Below are 19,251 nucleotides of genomic sequence, written 5' to 3'. Positions count from 1 at the left end.
AGGAATGTTGGGGTCCAATGTTTGCTTTTTTAGGAGGGGGAGTACCCAAGATTCCTTTAGATTGCGGGGGATGGTGCCCGTAGTAAAGGAGGCATTGATAAGTTTTGTGATAAAGGGGGCTAAATCCCTAGCCGCATCCTTGATCAGTTGTGCGGGGCATTGGTCGCCTTTGCAATTAGAAGGTTTGAGGGTCAAAATGGTCTTCTCTACCTCAATTACTGAGACCTTGGAGAAACGGAATTGGGTGGATTCTGGGTTGTTGGATGAGGGAATTTTGACTATCAGAGGTTGAGTTGGCAGAGAGGCTTTCTTTAGGGCAATTTTTGTTTGGAGGTTGGATACTTTGTTGGTTAGTGCCAGTTGTATGTCTGTGCACCAAGTTTTGTCTTTGATGGAGTCATCCTGTACTGTGATAGGAGTTTCCAATTCCTTTAGGATGGAGAATAGCTCCTTCATGCTGGAGTTGGATTGGGAGATCCTATTATTATAGGTTTCTTGTTTGGCCAGGATGATGTCTCTTTTGTATTGCGAGGAGATGTTAATTAGGTTAGTTTTATTTTCAGCGGTCGGATGTCGGTTCCAAGCTGTTTCGCATTTTCTCTTCTGTAGTCTTAGGTTTTTTAGGTGGGGTGTAAACCATGAGTTCAAATGCTTTTTGGGTTTACTGATCCGGAGTTTAAATGGAGCAATACTGTCAAGAGCAGAGCACATGGCTGCGTTGAATGCATCCACTAGGATGCCTGGGTCAGAGTGGTCAGGTAGGGAATTTAGTTTGGGTAGGATGTGGGGCAGAATATTGTCGGCTGTAATGTTTTTCTTGTTTCTCGTTAAGGTGGGTGTGGCTGGCGTGGGTGTTAAGACTGTGGGTCTTTTGGTGTTGAGGGTGAAAGAGATAAGGTAATGGTCAGACCATATTTGGGGGGTGATGGCTGTTATAGAGGGGTAGCAGTTGTGACTGGCAATCCAGTCTAGTGTTCTTCCCTTGATATGTGTGGAAGTATTCACGAACTGCGTGAAGCCTAGCACTGACAGAGTATTGCCTGTGGCAGTAGCATGATGGTCGTTGATATCGTTGAGCCCTAGATTGAAATCTCCTAGTACAAGTGTTTGGGAGGATTCTTTTAGCTTCTCAGAGATAACAGTGGTGATGTCTTCGGTGAAGGTGCTGACGGGGCCAGGGGGTCTATAGATAAGGTGGATATTTAGTGTTTGGGAGTTTGCAGTCGGTAATTTGATAGAGAGAAGCTCGCAGGATTTGAGGGAGGGTGTGGGTGTGATCCTCATAGAGAGATTAGATTTGGCGATAATTGCAATTCCTCCACCGCGCGAGTCTGGTCTGTCAGCTCTGAGAATGGTATAATTCTCTGGGACTGCCAGAGTGAGAGCCGGACCTGCTGCATCGTGGAGCCAAGATTCAGTAATGGCAATGAAGTCGAGGCTATTATCCCGTATGATATCTGCTATGTCAGTGGCATGGGCGACTAGTGATCTGGCATTGATTAGAGCAGCTTTTAGTTCAGGTTCTAGCTGTGCTGTGAGCGGAGGTTTGGCTATAAGTTTATTGATTTTATGGTGTGGTTGGTGTCTGAGAGGGGCGGTGATTACCAGTGGTCGGCATATCTTGGGTCGGAGGTGTTCTAGGTTAATGTTATATTTAGTAATAGGTTCGAATATTTTAGGTAGTCGAGCCCGGAGTCTAAGCTTCCTTTGTTCTAAGTTGCAGGGTTTAGAGATGAGTTGTATGTGGGCACCAAGGCCCTCTGTAGGCAGAACTGTAGGCATGGTTGTGTAGATGATGGTAAGGATAATTGTCAGTTTGGAGAATTGTGCAAGGTGAACTGGGTTGGGCATGTGGAAGTACATATTGTTACTACTAGCTGAGCTAGGTGGGCTGGACTTAGTTGCCGTGGATGGATACGGGGCAGAGTTGGCAGAGTACAGTTCACAAATACTTAGCGAGATTAATGCAGCAGTGACGTACTAGTCTGAGAGTAGCAGTCAGATATTGGGCTAAGTGCGACGGTCAGATGTAGGTCTAAAAACCGAGGTCAGATACTGGGCTGAGAGTGATGGTACAGTGGTCTCTGGGCGACCACAAGGCACTACACAATAATACAGTGGTCTCTGGGCGACCATAAGGCACTACACAATAATACAGTGGTCTCTGGGCGACCATAAGGCACTACACAATAATACAGTGGTCTCTGGGCGACCATAAGGCACTACACAATAATACAGTGGTCTCTGGGCGACCATAAGGCACTACACAATAATACAGTGGTCTCTGGGCGACCATAAGGCACTACACAATAATACAGTGGTCTCTGGGCGACCATAAGGCACTACACAATAATACAGTGGTCTCTGGGCGACCATAAGGCACTACACAATAATACAGTGGTCTCTGGGCGACCATAAGGCACTACACAATAATACAGTGGTCTCTGGGCGACCACAAGGCACTACACAATAATACAGTGGTCTCTGGGCGACCACAAGGCACTACACAATAATACAGTGGTCTCTGGGCGACCATAAGGCACTACACAATAATACAGTGGTCTCTGGGCGACCATAAGGCACAATACAATAATACAGTGGTCTCTGGGCGACCATAAGGCACAATACAGTGCAGTGGTCAGTTAGCGACCAAAGGGCACGGCCAATAGCAGTCATGAGGCATAAAGCACTAGGGGCTGAAAATGACTGAGCTATTAAAGAGGTGGCAGCAGTAACGCAAAGAGGCGGCGGAGTTGGAAGCATAAGCGTAAGCAACAAACAGTTATCGAGGGTGAAAGAAACCGAGTTCAAATGTTTATGAATGTGGAATAGCAGAAGACATACCAGAAAGCACAATAGTGTAAACTGAGGGTATCCCCTTTACTCACAAAAGATTAAAGGTCCGAGTAGACACTGGCTCCGAGGCTCCGGAGGCAAACAAGGTGATTACACAAGGTGTTTGTGATGCCTGGAGCAGCACGGGCAGAGTTTGTGGCCCCTGGCTCCTGTGGCTCCGAACAGGCACCCAACAGGCCTTAGAGTGGCCTTGGAGCTGGCCGCCGGCGCGATCCGCCTGCCGGCGGTTACAGCTGATGTTAGCGAGGCTCAGCCTCGGTTTCAGGCCGCGCTGCGCCCGGCATGCGCGAGTCAGGCGGCGTGTGGGGACAGGGTCAGGCAGGCCCCTGTCCGTGTTCTTCGTGGTTCCTCTGCTGGGCTGGGGTGCTGGGGGGGCTCCTGCCCTCGCCCCACGATGAGGAAGAGTGGAGTGAGGGGGTGAGCAGGCACCCAACAGGCCTTAGAGTGGCCTTGGAGCTGGCCGCCGGCGCGATCCGCCTGCCGGCGGTTACAGCTGATGTTAGCGAGGCTCAGCCTCGGTTTCAGGCCGCGCTGCGCCCGGCATGCGCGAGTCAGGCGGCGTGTGGGGACAGGGTCAGGCAGGCCCCTGTCCGTGTTCTTCGTGGTTCCTCTGCTGGGCTGGGGTGCTGGGGGGGCTCCTGCCCTCGCCCCACGATGAGGAAGAGTGGAGTGAGGGGGTGAGCAGGCACCCAACAGGCCTTAGAGTGGCCTTGGAGCTGGCCGCCGGCGCGATCCGCCTGCCGGCGGTTACAGCTGATGTTAGCGAGGCTCAGCCTCGGTTTCAGGCCGCGCTGCGCCCGGCATGCGCGAGTCAGGCGGCGTGTGGGGACAGGGTCAGGCAGGCCCCTGTCCGTGTTCTTCGTGGTTCCTCTGCTGGGCTGGGGTGCTGGGGGGGCTCCTGCCCTCGCCCCACGATGAGGAAGAGTGGAGTGAGGGGGTGAGCAGGCACCCAACAGGCCTTAGAGTGGCCTTGGAGCTGGCCGCCGGCGCGATCCGCCTGCCGGCGGTTACAGCTGATGTTACCGAGGCTCAGCCTCGGTTTCAGGCCGCGCTGCGCCCGGCATGCGCGAGTCAGGCGGCGTGTGGGGACAGGGTCAGGCAGGCCCCTGTCCGTGTTCTTCGTGGTTCCTCTGCTGGGCTGGGGTGCTGGGGGGGCTCCTGCCCTCGCCCCACGATGAGGAAGAGTGGAGTGAGGGGGTGAGCAGGCACCCAACAGGCCTTAGAGTGGCCTTGGAGCTGGCCGCCGGCGCGATCCGCCTGCCGGCGGTTACAGCTGATGTTAGCGAGGCTCAGCCTCGGTTTCAGGCCGCGCTGCGCCCGGCATGCGCGAGTCAGGCGGCGTGTGGGGACAGGGTCAGGCAGGCCCCTGTCCGTGTTCTTCGTGGTTCCTCTGCTGGGCTGGGGTGCTGGGGGGGCTCCTGCCCTCGCCCCACGATGAGGAAGAGTGAAATGAGCAACACATTGCTACATGTGAAATACTCCTGATCATCACCTGAAACATAGGGTAAACACGATTAAGCTGTTTAGGATTTCTTCGTATGACACAAGCTGTGTTTTACATTCACCCAAGTTCTACTGGTGATATTATCAGTTTGAAATAGTCCATTGGAATCTCATATGAATGTTATAAAACTTTGGCGGAAACCAATAATATGCCCTTAATGAAATGTATTAATTTGTACAGCTGACCAAAAGTGCATGCGCTGATGTCATTAGTTCTACAAGTTCCATGCAGTCACCCATTCTATCACCTTTTTAAAAAAAGGGCAGTTTTCAGCATTCAAGGGTTTATGTCAGTGGTAGAGCGTAGGAGTGCAGTTCAAGAAGTCCCTGTTTCATAACCATATACCCTCTTCAATAGATCCTGTTAAAATGTTTTTCAACCCAATGCACTGTGAGAAACAATAAGATATATCATCATTTCATATACGAAACAATGAACAATTGGGTTTAACTATGCTCTTAGCACAAAATCAACAAACTGCAGTAGAGAAGCAGTTACGTTTTGCAGAATTTGTGCATTTGACAAAAGTTTTTTTTCCATGTTCCAAGATCTACGTGTGAAACGAAATGTATGAATTCTTGCAATGGAAACCTCACTGTATTTTACCAAGGCAGATAAAGGACATCCTTCGCACCCCATATAGTGATAAGGGGGGTTTGGTGGCTGAAAATGCATTGCTTTGACGGTGATTGCATGTTGCTTCCACTTTGTACATATTACTGAATTAATATAGGTGAACATTTCAGATCTGTGGGTATAGCTCAGTGGTATAGCAATACACTGCATGTCAAGAAGTCTCTAGTTCAAATCTGGGTGCCCCCTTGTCCACCTGTTTTACCTGTAGATATATTTTTTAATTAAATAAATTGAAGAAAACATTTACAATCTTAGCATTTTATGTAATGAGCAACACATTGCTACATTTCAAATACTCCTGATCTTCACCTGAAACATAGGGTAAACACCATTAAGCTGTTTAGGATCTCTTCGTATGATACAAGCTGTGTTTTACATTCACCCAAGTTCTACTGGTGATATTATCAATTTAAGATAGTCCATTGGAATCTCATATGAATGTTATAAAACTTTGGCGGAAACCAATAATATGCCCTTAATGAAATGTATTAATTTGTACAGCTGACCAGAAGTGCACTGATGTCATTAGTTCTACATGTTCCATGCAGTCACCCACTCTATCACCTTTTTAAAAAAAGCGCAGTTTTCAGCATTCAAGGGTTTAACTCAGTGGTAGAGTGTAGGAGTGCAGTTCAAGAAGTCCCTGTTTCATAACCATATACCCTCTTCAATAGATCCTGTTAAAATGTTTTTCAACCCAATGACCTGTAAGAAACAATAGGATATATCATCATTTCATATACAAAACAATGAACAATTGGGTTTAACGATGCTCTTAGCACAATATCAACAAACTGCAGTGCAGTAGAGAAGCAGTTACGTTTTGCAGAATTTGTGCATTTGACAAAAGTTTTTTTCCATGTTCCAAGATCTACATATGATACGAAATGTATGAATTCTTGCAATGGAAACCTCACTGTATTTTACCAAGCAGATAAAGGACATATTTTGTACCCCTTATACTTATAAGCAGGGTTTGGTGGCTGAAAATGCATTGCTTTGATGGTGATTGCATGTTGCTTCCACTTTGTACGTATTACTGAATTAATATAGGTGAACTTTTCAGAACTGGGGGTATAGCTCACTGGTAGAGCATTTGACTGCAGATCAAGAGGTCCCTAGTTCAAATCTGGGTGCCCCCTTGTCCAACTGTTTTACCTGTAGATATATTTTTTTAATTAAATAAATTGAAGAAAACTTTTACAATCTTAGCATTTTATGTAATGAGCAACACATTTATACATTTGAAATACTCCTGATCATCACCTGAAGCATAGGGTAAACACCATTAAGTTGTTTAGGATTTCTTCGTATGATACAAGCTGTGTTTTACATTCACCCAAGTTCTACTGGTGATATTATCAGTTTGAAATAGTCCATTGGAATCTCATATGAATGTTATAAAACTTTGGCGCGGAAACCAATAATATGCCCTTAATGAAATGTATTAATTTGTACAGCTGACCAGAAGTGCACTGATGTCATTTGTTCTACAAGTTCCATGCAGTCACCCACACTATCACCTTTTTAAAAAAAGGGCAGTTTTCAGCATTCAAGGGTTTAAATCAGTGGTAGAGCGTAGGAGTGAAGTTCAAGAAGTTCCTGTTTCATAACCATATACCCTCTTCAATAGATCATGTTTAAATGTTTTTCAACCCAATGCACTGTAAGAAACAATAGGATATATCATCATTTCACATACAAAACATTGAACAATTGGGTTTAACTATGGTATTTGCACAAAATCAGCAAACTGCAGTAGAGAAGCAGTTACATTTTGTAGAATTTGTGCATTTGACAAAAGTTTTTTTTTCCATGTTCCAAGATCTACATGTGATACGAAATGTATGAATTCTTGCAATGGAAACCTCACTGTATTTTTCCAAGGCAGATAAAGGACATCCTTCGCACCCCATATATTTATAAGGAGGGTTTGGTGGCTGAAAATGCATTGCTTTGATGGTGATTGCATGTTGCTTCCACTTTGTACATATTACTGAATTAATAAAGGTGTACATTTCAGAACTGGGGGTATAGGTCAGTGGTAGAGCATTTGACTGCAGATCAAGAGGTCCCTAGTTCAAATATGAGTGCTCCCTTGTTCAACTATTTTACCTGTAGAAATATTTTTTTACTCACATAAATTGAAGAAAACATTTACAATCTTAGCATTTTATGTAATCAGCAACTCATTTCTGCATTTGAAATACTGTTCATCATCACCTGAAACATAGGGTAAACACCATTAAGCTGTTTAGGATGTCTTCGTATGATACAAGCTGTGTTTTACATTCACCCAAGTTCTACTGGTGATATTATCAGTTTGAAATAGTCAATTAGAAGCTCATATGAATGTTATAAAACTGTTGTGGAAACCAATAATATGCCCTTAATGAAATGTATTAATTGGTACAGCTGACCAGACGTGCACTGATGTCATTAGTTCTACAAGTTCCATGCAGTCACCCACTCTATCACCTTTTTTAAAAAGGGCAGTTTTCAGCATTCAAGGGTTTAACTCAGTGGTACAGCGTAGGAGTGCAGTTCAAGAAGTCCCTGTTTCATTACCATATACCCTCTTCAATAGATCCTGTTAAAATGTTTTTCAACCCAATGCACTGTAACAAACAATAGGATATATCATCATTTCATATACAAAACAATGAACAATTGGGTTTAACTTTGCTCTTAGCACAAAATCAACAAACTGCAGTAGAGAAGCAGTTACGTTTTGCAGAATTTGTGCATTTGACAAAAGTTTTTTTTCCATGTTCCAAGATCTACATGTGATACGAAATGTATGAATTCTTGCAATAGAAACCTCACTGTATTTTACCAAGGCAGATAAAGGACATCCTTCGCACCCCATATAGTTATAAGGAGGGTTTGGTGGCTGAAAATGCATTGCTTTGATGGTGATTGCATGTTGCTTCCACTTTGTACATATTTCTGAATGAATAAAGGTGAACATTTCAGAATTGGGGGTATAGCTCAGTGGTTTAGCATGTGACTGCAGATCAAGAGGTCCCTAGTACAAACCTGGGTGCCCCCTTGTCCAATTGTTTTACCTGTAGAAATATTTTTTTAGTTAAATAAATTGAAGAAAACTTTTACAATCTTAGCATTTTATGTAATGAGCAACACATTTCTACATTTGAAATACTCCTTATTATCACGTGGAACATAGGGTAAACACCATTATGCTGTATAGGATTTCTTCGTATGATACAAGCTTTGCTTTACATTCACCCAAGTTCTACTGGTGATATTATCAGTTTGAAATAGTCCATTGGAATCTAATATGAATGTTATTAAACTTTGGCGGAAACCAATAATATGCCCTTAATGACATGTATTAATTTGTACAGCTGACCAGAAGTGCACTGATGTCATTAGTTCTACAAGTTCCATGCAGTCACCCACACTATCACCTTTTTTAAAAAAGGGCAGTTTTCAGCATTCAAGGGTTTAAATCAGTGGTAGAGAGTAGGAGTGCAGTTCAAGAAGTCCCTGTTTCATAACCATATACCCTCTTCAATAGATCCTGTTAAAATGTTTTTCAACCCAATGCACTGTAAGAAACAATAAGATATATCATCATTTCATATACAAAACAATGAACAATTGGGTTTAACTATGCTCTTAGCACAAAATCAACAAACTGCAGTAGAGAAGCAGTTACGTTTTGCAGAATTTGTGCATTTGACAAAAGTTTTCTTTCCATGTTCCAAGATCTACATGTGATACGAAATGTATGAATTCTTGCAATGGAAACCTCACTGTATTTTACCAAGGCAGATCAAGGACATCCTTCGCACCCCATATACTTATAAGGAGGGTTTGGTGGCTGAAAATGCATTGCTTTGATGGTGATTGCATGTTGCTTCCACTTTGTACATATTACTGAATTAATATAGGTGAACATTTCAGATCTGGGGGTATAGATCAGTGGTGTAGCAATAGACTGCAGGTCGAGAGGTCTCTAATTCAAATCTGGGTGCCCCCTTGTCCAACTGTTTTACCTGTAGATATATTTTTTTAATTAAATAAATTGAAGAAAACATTTACAATCTTAGCATTTTATGTAATGAGCAACACATTGCTATATGTGAAATACTCCTGATCATCACCTGAAACATAGGGTAAACACGATTAAGCTGTTTAGGATTTCTTCGTATGATACAAGCTGTGTTTTACATTCACCCAAGTTCTACTGGTGATATTATCAGTTTGAAATAGTCCATTGGAATCTCATATGAATGTTATAAAACTTTGGCACAAACCAATAATATGCCCTTAATGAAATGTATTAATTTGTACAGCTGACCAGAAGTGTATGCGCTGATGTCATTAGTACTACAAGTTCCATGCAGTCACCCATTCTACCACCTTTTTTAAAAAAAGGGCAGTTTTCAGCATTCAAGGGTTTATGTCAGTGGTAGAGCGTAGGAGTGCAGTTCAAGAAGTCCCTGTTTCATAACCATATACCCTCTTCAATAGATCCTGTTAAAATTTTTTTCAACCCAATGCACTGTAAGAAACAATAAGATATATCATCATTTCATATACGAAACAATGAACAATTGGGTTTAACTATGCTCTTAGCACAAAATCAACAAACTGCAGTAGAGAAGCAGTTACGTTTTGCAGAATTTGTGCATTTGACAAAAGTTTTTTTTCCATGTTCCAAGATCTACATGTGATACGAAATGTATGAATTCTTGCAATGGAAACCTCACTGTATTTTACCAAGGCAGATAAAGGACATCCTTCGCACCCCATATAGTGATAAGGGGGGTTTGGTGGCTGAAAATGCATTGCTTTGACGGTGATTGCATGTTGCTTCCACTTTGTACATATTACTGAATTAATATAGGTGAACATTTCAGATCTGTGGGTATAGCTCAGTGGTATAGCAATACACTGCATGTCAAGAAGTCTCTAGTTCAAATCTGGGTGCCCCCTTGTCCACCTGTAGATATATTTTTTAATTAAATAAATTGAAGAAAACATTTACAATCTTAGCATTTTATGTAATGAGCAACACATTGCTACATTTCAAATACTCCTGATCTTCACCTGAAACATAGGGTAAACACCATTAAGCTGTTTAGGATTTCTTCGTATGATACAAGCTGTGTTTTACATTCACCCAAGTTCTACTGGTGATATTATCAGTTTAAAATAGTCCATTGGAATCTCATATGAATGTTATAAAACTTTGGCAGAAACCAAAAATATGCCCTTAATGAAATGTATTAATTTGTACAGCTGACCAGAAGTGCACTGATGTCATTAGTTCTACATGTTCCATGCAGTCACCCACTCTATCACCTATTTAAAAAAAGCGCAGTTTTCAGCATTCAAGGGTTTAACTCAGTGGTAGAGCGTAGGAGTGCAGTTCAAGAAGTCCCTGTTTCATAACCATATACCCTCTTCAATAGATCCTGTTAAAATGTTTTTCAACCCAATGACCTGTAAGAAACAATAGGATATATCATCATTTCATATACAAAATAATGAACAATTGGGTTTAACTATGCTCTTAGCACAATATCAACAAACTGCAGTAGAGAAGCAGTTACGTTTTGCAGAATTTGTGCATTTGACAAAAGTTATTTTCCATGTTCCAAGATCTACATGTGATACGAAATGTATGAATTCTTGCAATGGAAACCTCACTGTATTTTACCAAGCAGATAAAGGACATATTTTGTACCCCTTATACTTATAAGGAGGGTTTGGTGGTTGAAAATGCATTGCTTTGATGGTGATTGCATGTTGCTTCCACTTTGTACATATTACTGAATTAATACAGGTGAACATTTCAGAACTGGGGGTATAGATCAGTGGTATAGCAATAGACTGCAGGTCAAGAGCTCTCTAGTTCAAATCTGTGTGCCCCCTTGTCCAACTGTTTTACCTGTAGATATATTTTTTTAATTAAATAAATTGAAGAAAACATTTACAATCTTAGGATTTTATGTAAGGAGCAACACATTGATACATGTGCAATACTCCTGATCCTCACCTGAAACATAGGGTAAACACCAGTAAGCTGTTTAGGATTTCTTCGTATGATACAAGCTGTGTTTTACATTCACCCAAGTTCTACTGGTGATATTATCAGTTTGAAATAGTCCATTGGAATCTCATATGAATGTTATTAAACTTTGGCGGAAACCAATAATATGCCCTTAATGAAATGTATTAATTTGTACAGCTGACCAGAAGTGCACTGATGTCATTAGTTCTACAAGTTCCATGCAGTCACCCACACTATCACCTTTTTAAAAAAAAGGGCAGTTTTCAGCATTCAAGGGTTTATGTCAGTGGTAGAGCGTAGGAGTGCAGTTCAAGAAGTCCCTGTTTCATAACCATATACCCTCTTCAATAGATCCTGCTAAAATGTTTTTCAACCCAATGCACTGTAAGAAACAATTAGATATATCATCATTTCATAAACAAAACAATGAACAATTGGGTTTAACTATGCTCTCAGCACAAAATCAACAAACTGCAGTAGAGAAGCAGTTACGTTTTGCAGAATTTGTGCATTTGACAAAAGTTTTTTTCCATGTTCCAAGATCTACATGTGATACGAAATGTATGAATTCTTGCAATGGAAACCTCACTGTATTTTACCATGCAGATGAAGGACATATTTTGTACCCCTTATACTTATAAGGAGGGTTTGGTGGCTGAAAATGCATTGCTTTGATGGTGATTGCATGTTGCTTCCACTTTGTACATATTACTGAATAAATATAGGTGAACATTTCAGAACTGGGGGTATAGCTCACTGGTAGAGCATTTGACTGCATATCCAGAGGTCCCTAGTTCAAATCTGGGTGCCCCCTTGTCCAACTGTTTTACCTGTAGATATATTTTTTTAATTAAATAAATTGAAGAAAACATTTACAATCTTAGCATTTTATGTAATGAGCAACACATTGCTACATTTGAAATACTCCTGATTATCACTTGAAACATAGGGTAAACACCATTAAGCTGTTTAGGAATTCTTCGTATGATACAAGCTGTGTTTTACATTCACCCAGGTTCTACTGGTGATATTATCAATTTAAAATAGTCCATTAAATCTCATATGAATGTTATAAAACTTTGGCGGAAACCAATAATATGCCCTTAATGAAATGTATTAATTTGTACAGCTGACCAGAAATGCACTGATGTCATTAGTTCTACATGTTCCATGCAGTCACCCACTCTATCACCTTTTTAAAAAAAGCGCAGTTTTCAGCATTCAAGGGTTTAACTCAGTGGTAGAGCGTAGGAGTGCAGTTCAAGAAGTCCCTGTTTCATAAACATATACCCTCTTCAATAGATCCTGTTAAAATGTTTTTCAACCCAATGACCTGTAAGAAACAATAGGATATATCATCATTTCATATACAAAACAATGAACAATTGGGTTTAACGATGCTCTTAGCACAATATCAACAAACTGCAGTAGAGAAGCAGTTACGTTTTGCAGAATTTGTGCATTTGACAAAAGTTTTTTTCCATGTTCCAAGATCTACATGTGATACGAAATGTATGAATTCTTGCAATGGAAACCTCTCTGTATTTTACCAAGCAGATAAAGGACATATTTTGTACCCCTTATACTTATAAGGAGGGTTTGGTGGCTGAAAATGCATTGCTTTGATGGTGATTGCATGTTGCTTCCACTTTGTACGTATTACTGAATTAATATAGGTGAACTTTTCAGAACTGGGGGTATAGCTCACTGGTAGAGCATTTGACTGCAGATCAAGAGGTCCCTAGTTCAAATCTGGGTGCCCCCTTGTCCAACTGTTTTACCTGTAGATATATTTTTTAATTAAATAAATTGAAGAAAACTTTTACAATCTTAGCATTTTATGTAATGAGCAACACATTTATACATTTGAAATACTCCTGATCATCACCTGAAACATAGGGTAAACACCATTAAGTTGTTTAGGATTTCTTCGTATGATACAAGCTGTGTTTTACATTCACCCAAGTTCTACTGGTGATATTATCAGTTTGAAATAGTCCATTGGAATCTCATATGAATGTTATAAAACTTTGGCGGAAACCAATAATATGCCCTTAATGAAATGTATTAATTTGTACAGCTGACCAGAAGTGCACTGATGTCATTAGTTCTACAAGTTCCATGCAGTCACCCACACTATCACCTTTTTCAAAAAAAGGGCAGTTTTCAGCATTCAAGGGTTTAAATCAGTGGTAGAGTGTAGGAGTGCAGTTCAAGAAGTCCCTGTTTCATAACCATATACCCTCTTCAATAGATCATGTTTAAATGTTTTTCAACCCAATGCACTATAAGAAACAATAGGATATATCATCATTTCACATACAAAACATTGAACAATTGGGTTTAACTATGGTCTTTGCACAAAATCAGCAAACTGCAGTAGAGAAGCAGTTACATTTTGTAGAATTTGTGCATTTGACAAAAGTTTTTTTTCCATGTTCCAAGATCTACATGTGATACGAAATGTATGAATTCTTGCAATGGAAACCTCACTGTATTTTACCAAGGCAGATAAAGGACATCTTTTGTACCCCTTATACTTATTTGGAGGGTTTGGTGGCTGAAAATGCATTGCGTTGATGGTGATTACATGTTGCTTCCACTTTGTACGTATTACTGAATTAATATAGGTGAACTTTTCAGAACTGGGGGTATAGCTCACTGGTAGAGCATTTGACTGCAGATCAAGAGGTCCCTAGTTCAAATCTGGGTGCCCCCTTGTCCAACTGTTTTACCTGTAGATATATTTTTTAATTAAATAAATTGAAGAAAATCTTTACAATCTAAGCATTTTATGTAATGAGCAACACATTTCTACCTTTGAAATACTCCTGATCATCACCTGAAACATAGGGTAAACACCAATAAGCTGTTTAGGATTTCTTTGCATGATACAAGCTGTGTATTACATTCACCCAAGTTCTACTGGTGATATTATCAGTTTCAAATAGTCCATTGGAAGCTCATATGAATGTTATAAAACTTTGGCGGAAACCAATAATATGAGCTTAATGAAATGTATTAATTTGTACAGCTGACCTGAAGTGCACAGATGTCATTAGTTCTACAAGTTCCATGCAGTCACCCACTCTATCACCTTTTTAAAAAAGGGCAGTTTTCAGCATTCAAGGGTTTAACTCAGTGGTAGAGCGTAGGAGTGCAGTTCAAGAAGTCCCTGTTTCAAAACCATATACCCTCTTCAATAGATCATGTTAAAATGTTTTTCAACCCAATGCACTGTAAGAAACAATAGGATATATCATCATTTCATATACAAAACAATGAACAATTGGGTTTAACTATGCTCTTAGCTCAAAATCAACAAACTGCAGTAGAGAAGCAGTTACGTTTTGCAGAATTTGTGCATTTGACAAAAGTTTTTTTTCCATGTTCCAAGATCTACATGTGATACGAAATGTATGAATTCTTGCAATGGAAACCTCACTGTATTTTACCAAGGCAGATAAAGGACATCCTTCGCACCCCATATACTTATAAGGAGGGTTTGGTGGCTGAAAATGCATTGCTTTGATGGTGATTGCATGTTGCTTCCACTTTGTACATATTACTGAATTAATATAGGTGAACATTTCAGATCTGGGGGTATAGATCAGTGGTGTAGCAATAGACTGCAGGTCGAGAGGTCTCTAATTCAAATCTGGGTGCCCCCTTGTCCAACTGTTTTACCTGTAGATATATTTTTTTAATTAAATAAATTGAAGAAAACATTTACAATCTTAGCATTTTATGTAATGAGCAACACATTGCTATATGTGAAATACACCTGATCATCACCTGAAACATAGGGTAAACACGATTAAGCTGTTTAGGATTTCTTCGTATGATACAAGCTGTGTTTTACATTCACCCAAGTTCTACTGGTGATATTATCAGTTTGAAATAGTCCATTGGAATCTCATATGAATGTTATAAAACTTTGGCAGAAACCAATAATATGCCCTTAATGAAATGTATTAATTTGTACAGCTGACCAGAAGTGTATGCGCTGATGTCATTAGTTCTACAAGTTCCATGCAGTCACCCATTTTATCACCTTTTTAAAAAAAAGGGCAGTTTTCAGCATTCAAGGGTTTATGTCAGTGGTAGAGCGTAGGAGTGCAGTTCAAAAAGTCCCTGTTTCATAACCATATACCCTCTTCAATAGATCCTGTTAAAATGTTTTTCAACCCAATGCACTGTAAGAAACAATAAGATATATCATCATTTCATATACGAAACAATGAACAATTGGGTTTAACTATGCTCTTAGCACAAAATCAACAAACTGCAGTAGAGAAGCAGTTACGTTTTGCAGAATTTGTGCATTTGACAAAAGTTTTTTTTCCATGTTCCAAGATCTACATGTGATACGAAATGTATGAATTCTTGCAAAGGAAACCTCACTGTATTTTACCAAGGCAGATAAAGGACATCCTTCGCACCCCATATAGTGATAAGGGGGGTTTGGTGGCTGAAAATGCATTGCTTTGACGGTGATTGCATGTTGCTTCCACTTTGTACATATTACTGAATTAATATAGGTGTAAATTTCAGATCTGTGGGTATAGCTCAGTGGTATAGCAATACACTGCATATCAAGAAGTCTCTAGTTCAAATCTGGGTGCCCCCTTGTCCAACTGTAGATATATTTTTTAATTAAATAAATTGAAGAAAACATTTACAATCTTAGCATTTTATGTAATGAGCAACACATTGCTACATTTCAAATACTCCTGATCTTCACCTGAAACATAGGGTAAACACCATTAAGCTGTTTAGGATTTCTTCGTATGATACAAGCTGTGTTTTACATTCACCCAAGTTCTACTGGTGATATTATCAGTTTAAAATAGTCCATTGGAATCTCATATGAATGTTATAAAACTTTGGCGGAAACCAATAATATGCCCTTAATGAAATGTATTAATTTGTACAGCTGACCAGAAGTGCACTGATGTCATTAGTTCTACATGTTCCATGCAGTCACCCACTCTATCACCTATTTAAAAAAAGCGCAGTTTTCAGCATTCAAGGGTTTAACTCAGTGGTAGAGCGTAGGAGTGCAGTTCAAGAAGTCCCTGTTTCATAACCATATACCCTCTTCAATAGATCCTGTTAAAATGTTTTTCAACCCAATGACCTGTAAGAAACAATAGGATATATCATCATTCCATATACAAAATAATGAACAATTGGGTTTAACTATGCTCTTAGCACAATATCAACAAACTGCAGTAGAGAAGCAGTTACGGTTTGCAGAATTTGTGCATTTGACAAAAGTTATTTTCCATGTTCCAAGATCTACATGTGATACGAAATGTATGAATTCTTGCAATGGAAACCTCACTGTATTTTACCAAGCAGATAAAGGACATATTTTGTACCCCTTATACTTATAAGGAGGGTTTAGTGGTTGAAAATGCATTGCTTTGATGGTGATTGCATGTTGCTTCCACTTTGTACATATTACTGATTTAATACAGGTGAACATTTCAGAACTGGGGGTATAGATCAGTGGTATAGCAATAGACTGCAGGTCAAGAGGTCTCTAGTTCAAATCTGGGTGCCCCCTTGTCCAACTGTTTTACCTGTAGATATATTTTTTTAATTAAATAAATTGAAGAAAACATTTACAATCTTAGGATTTTATGTAAGGAGCAACACATTGATACATGTGCAATACTCCTGATCCTCACCTGAAACATAGGGTAAACACCATTAAGCTGTTTAGGATTTCTTCGTATGATACAAGCTGTGTTTTACATTCACCCAAGTTCTACTGGTGATATTATCAGTTTGAAATAGTCCATTGGAATCTCATATGAATGTTATTAAACTTTGGCGGAAACCAATAATATGCCCTTAATGAAATGTATTAATTTGTACAGCTGACCAGAAGTGCACTGATGTCATTAGTTCTACAAGTTCCATGCAGTCACCCACACTATCACCTTTTTAAAAAAAGGGCAGTTTTCAGCATTCAAGGGTTTATGTCAGTGGTAGAGCGTAGGAGTGCAGTTCAAGAAGTCCCTGTTTCATAACCATATACCCTCTTCAATAGATCCTGCTAAAATGTTTTTCAACCCAATGCACTGTAAGAAACAATTAGATATATCATCATTTCATAAACAAAACAATGAACAATTGGGTTTAACTATGCTCTCAGCACAAAATCAACAAACTGCAGTAGAGAAGCAGTTACGTTTTGCAGAATTTGTGCATTTGACAAAAGTTTTTTTCCATGTTCCAAGATCTACATGTGATACGAAATGTATGAATTCTTGCAATGGAAACCTCACTGTATTTTACCATGCAGATGAAGGGCATATTTTGTACCCCTTATACTTATAAGGAGGGTTTGGTGGCTGAAAATGCATTGCTTTGATGGTGATTGCATGTTGCTCCCACTTTGTACATATTACTGAATAAATATAGGTGAACATTTCAGAACTGGGGGTATAGCTCACTGGTAGAGCATTTGACTGCATATCAAGAGGTCCCTAGTTCAAATCCGGGTGCCCCCTTGTCCAACTGTTTTACCTGTAGATATATTTTTTTAATTAAATAAATTGAAGAAAACATTTACAATCTTAGCATTTTATGTAATGAGCAACACATTGCTACATTTGAAATACTCCTGATTATCACTTGAAACATAGGGTAAACACCATTAAGCTGTTTAAGAATTCTTCGTATGATACAAGCTGTGTTTTACATTCACCCAAGTTCTACTGGTGATATTATCAATTTAAAATAGTCCATTGGAATCTCATATGAATGTTATAAAACTTTGGCGGAAACCAATAATATGCCCTTAATGAAATGTATTAATTTGTACAGCTGACCAGAAGTGCACTGATGTCATTAGTTCTACATGTTCCATGCAGTCACCCACTCTATCACCTTTTTAAAAAAAAGCGCAGTTTTCAGCATTCAAGGGTTTAACTCAGTGGTAGAGCGTAGGAGTGCAGTTCAAGAAGTCCCTGTTTCATATACATATACCCTCTTCAATAGATCCTGTTAAAATGTTTTTCAACCCAATGACCTGTAAGAAACAATAGGATATATCATCATTTCATATACAAAACAATGAACAATTGGGTTTAACGATGCTCTTAGCACAATATCAACAAACTGCAGTAGAGAAGCAGTTACGTTTTGCAGAATTTGTGCATTTGACAAAAGTTTTTTTCCATGTTCCAAGATCTACATGTGATACGAAATGTATGAATTCTTGCAATGGAAACCTCTCTGTATTTTACCAAGCAGATAAAGGACATATTTTGTACCCCTTATACTTATAAGGAGGGTTTGGTGGCTGAAAATGCATTGCTTTGATGGTGATTGCATGTTGCTTCCACTTTGTACGTATTACTGAATTAATATAGGTGAACTTTTAAGAACTGGGGGTATAGCTCACTGGTAGAGCATTTGACTGCAGATCAAGAGGTCCCTAGTTCAAATCTGGGTGCCCCCTTGTCCAACTGTTTTACCTGTAGATATATTTTTTAATTAAATAAATTGAAGAAAACTTTTACAATCTTAGCATTTTATGTAATGAGCAACACATTTATACATTTGAAATACTCCTGATCATCACCTGAAACATAGGGTAAACACCATTAAGTTGTTTAGGATTTCTTCGTATGATACAAGCTGTGTTTTACATTCACCCAAGTTCTACTGGTGATATTATCAGTTTGAAATAGTCCATTGGAATCTCATATGAATGTTATAAAACTTTGGCGGAAACCAATAATATGCCCTTAATGAAATGTATTAATTTGTACAGCTGACCAGAAGTGCACTGATGTCATTAGTTCTACAAGTTCCATGCAGTCACCCACACTATCACCTTTTTTAAAAAAAGGGCAGTTTTCAGCATTCAAGGGTTTGAATCAGTGGTAGAGCGTAGGAGTGCAGTTCAAGAAGTCCCTGTTTCATAACCATATACCCTCTTCAATAGATCATGTTTAAATGTTTTTCAACCCAATGCACTGTAAGAAACAATAGGATATATCATCATTTCACATACAAAACATTGAACAATTGGGTTTAACTATGGTATTTGCACAAAATCAGCAAACTGCAGTAGAGAAGCAGTTACATTTTGTAGAATTTGTGCATTTGACAAAAGTTTTTTTTCCATGTTCCAAGATCTACATGTGATACGAAATGTATGAATTCTTGCAATGGAAACCTCACTGTA

At 39.5% G+C, this 19,251-nt stretch overlaps 4 non-coding genes across 4 annotated transcripts; all 4 read left to right on the top strand.

Annotated features, from left to right (window-relative positions):
• Window positions 1–6,066: 6,066 nt before the first annotated feature.
• Window positions 6,067–6,138, top strand: TRNAC-GCA (transfer RNA cysteine (anticodon GCA)). The gene has a single exon. It is a non-coding gene; the product is annotated as a tRNA-Cys (tRNA).
• Window positions 6,139–12,735: 6,597 nt separating this feature from the next.
• TRNAC-GCA (transfer RNA cysteine (anticodon GCA)) lies at window positions 12,736–12,807 on the top strand. Its single transcript has one exon. It is a non-coding gene; the product is annotated as a tRNA-Cys (tRNA).
• An 882-nt stretch (window positions 12,808–13,689) lies between these two features.
• On the top strand, window positions 13,690–13,761 carry TRNAC-GCA (transfer RNA cysteine (anticodon GCA)). The gene has a single exon. It is a non-coding gene; the product is annotated as a tRNA-Cys (tRNA).
• A 4,686-nt stretch (window positions 13,762–18,447) lies between these two features.
• On the top strand, window positions 18,448–18,519 carry TRNAC-GCA (transfer RNA cysteine (anticodon GCA)). Its single transcript has one exon. It is a non-coding gene; the product is annotated as a tRNA-Cys (tRNA).
• The last annotated feature ends 732 nt before the right edge of the window (window positions 18,520–19,251 follow it).

The sequence above is a fragment of the Ambystoma mexicanum genome, chromosome 4q, assembly GCF_040938575.1.
Source record: "Ambystoma mexicanum isolate Mex_15411 chromosome 4q, UKY_AmexF1_1, whole genome shotgun sequence".
In the NCBI taxonomy this organism is placed as follows: Eukaryota; Metazoa; Chordata; class Amphibia; order Caudata; family Ambystomatidae; genus Ambystoma; species Ambystoma mexicanum.
Note: the sequence above shows the minus strand (reverse complement) of the source record. Positions and strands in the feature narration are given on the sequence as shown.